Genomic DNA, 2,721 nt, shown 5'->3' with positions numbered 1-2,721 from the left:
GAAAGGCAAATTTCTTAAGCAAGATCAACTATAAAATAAATTTAATGAATCTAACAACGCTTTGGAACCTAACGCACAACATCTAGAAGTCTAGGCTAGAGACGTATTCCGGCATCGTAAAACCTGGTAACTGTTGTTTTCACTGTTGTTTGGGTAATTCCTCCACTTTGAGACGATAAGTGCCAGTAAGGACTTGTGCTCCCATGTACTATCGAGTATATTTTGGGAGACCACAATAGGCTTAATCCTTTATCCATAGGAAGCCGTGTCTGCTGCCCTATCGATTGCAATGCACTGAACACAGCATTTGGGAAGATTGACTGCCGTACCGTAAAAAGTATTCTGCAGTTTTACGATTGGTGTAATCCCTCTGCTTAGATTTCCAGAGCAGTCCCTTTCATTCCTTTTCAGACTCCTTAACTGAAAAGGTCCATCTGAGCACTTGTCACTTCAGGCTCATTAAAAATCGAGGGCGACTAGAGTCATCTTTTGTTTTTTCTTAACTCTTTAAAATTGAAAAAACAAGTTATGTCAAAATGTCTCAAATTCAACTAATTCGGAAACATATTTCTCCTTTATTTTTAGTTGATCGAGTAATCCGTAATCATGGAAGAATTTCAATCGAAATTGCTAGGTAATCTTTTGGATAGACTAGAAATGTCTGAACAACCATCAATATCTAGGACTGTGTTGTCCGACACAGCGACGACAAAACTTCCTGCCATCACTCCAACAATGTTCGCCGGTATACCATCTGTCCCAACTAGTTCTCAATCGCTAGAAGGAGCCCACTCAGGGGCTATTTCGATAGTATGGTCCGTTCCTGTTTGTTCATCCGGAATAGTATCCGAAAACTCTTATGTTGAGTCTCAACAAATTGATCCATTGGGATGTCGATTTGGGCAGTCTGGCCCTCAAGGGCAAACCATTCGTTTAAGTACTGGATTACCGTCATATGGGGGGCAATATACCCTTTCGTTGTCCCCTCTAGGAGGATAGCCATACGGGAGTTCACAACAAAATTCAGGTTATGCTGGAATTACGTCTAGCGGTTGGGTACCGATACTACCACAACAACCAAGAGTTGTATATTCGATGCAACAATGTTTATCTATGTCAAATATACCAACTACGCTAGCTATTGTGACGGTGTCGCAAGTACAAGCACTGCCTGTTGTATGCCAAACTCAGGTTTCTCAGGTTGTAATGCAACAGCCCCTTGACCTTGCGACTCAACCACAATCGCCGACTGGTGGAATGACAAAGGTCCAAACGGGTACAATTACCCCTCATCTTGGTCAAACAGTTAGTATCGGACAATAGCACATGGCTTCACAACCATGGCTAGTGCAATACCAACAACCGCAATTCCAACAAGTATACCAAGGATCTGAGCAACAAATATTTGCAAATAGTGGGCAGCCGTACATTCAAAACGGTCAAAATCAACCATTCTACAATGGTCATGCCCACCAACCATACCAAAGTTACCAGCATCAAATACATTATGTTGGTATGCAAAGACCAACTGCTCAGGCGATTCCATCTTATCCTAGGTATGCTTCACCTAACCTGAACCAACAGTTACCCTTTGTGGCAACTTTAGAGTTACCTGATTTAAATCGGTTAACAAACGATCCAATCACTTACGCCCCTTGGTGGCCAACGATTCCGCATAAACTTCCATCAGATATTCCTAAATTTAATGGAAATCCGGGTGAAGATCCGTCGAATCATGTGATGACCTTTCATCTGTGGTGTTCATCAAACACCCTAAATGATGGTTCGATTAGGCTTCGCTTTTTTCAGAGGACGTTAACTGGTCTGACAGCAAAATGGTATGTCGAATTGCCCAGAGCTCCGTTTGACAACTTCAGTACCCTAGCCACAACCTTTCTAACGCATTTTCAGTTACCGATAAGGTACGAAACAGGAAAGGAACTTCTTACCAATTTCAAACAAACAACGGCCACTCACATATCTGATCATATACATGAGCGGTGACGTCGTCGTAGAATGGTAAAAACATATGTTCCTGATCAGCTTTTAGCTGAATGGTTTATTAAGTCATTATTGCCTTCCATTACGGAAGATGTGGCAAAAGGGGGAGTCGTCACCGAAGAGCAAGTCATCGCTCGTGCGCAATATTTAGACTTGATTTATACTCAGGCTGGCATGCTCTACGACAAAATACCTGACGCTCCCAAACCAGAATTTTCGGTCCCCCCTCCTCCTAAATCAAACAATGACTCTCATGCCGACGATGGCATGATAGGCGCAACAGACACGAAATCGACAAAGGCTATATCTAAAAAGGCCCGTAAGATTTCCAGTCAAAATGCAAAAGAGGAACTTCTTTCCTCGGAAGTAAATGTCGTCTCGATAGATAAAGGTAAAGAAACCAAGCAACCAGGGGGCAAGAAGAAAAGCAAAGGGAAGAAGAAGAAGAAACAGGAGGAATCATCACCTGAAAAATCTTCTACAAACCCTTTTGGAAATAGGAAACCAAATCATCCATGCTTTATATTCGATGAGGATCACTGGACATCAGATTGTCCACATAAAGCTGAAGTTAAGAAACTCTTTAAGAGTTCAAAAACCTCAGCAGTATTGACTGATCCATTTCCAAACTCGAGAACCAAACTGGTTGCTAATCAAAATGCTTCCCGATCCCAAGTGCTTATGTTGTCTATCTCAAAACAGCAAAATAATTCTTTGATA

Source organism: Pinus tabuliformis, chromosome 6 (genome assembly GCF_031772625.1).
Source record: "Pinus tabuliformis cultivar Carrire ecotype Pingquan chromosome 6, CPIR1, whole genome shotgun sequence".
NCBI classification, from domain to species: domain Eukaryota; kingdom Viridiplantae; phylum Streptophyta; class Pinopsida; order Pinales; family Pinaceae; genus Pinus; species Pinus tabuliformis.
Note: the sequence above shows the minus strand (reverse complement) of the source record.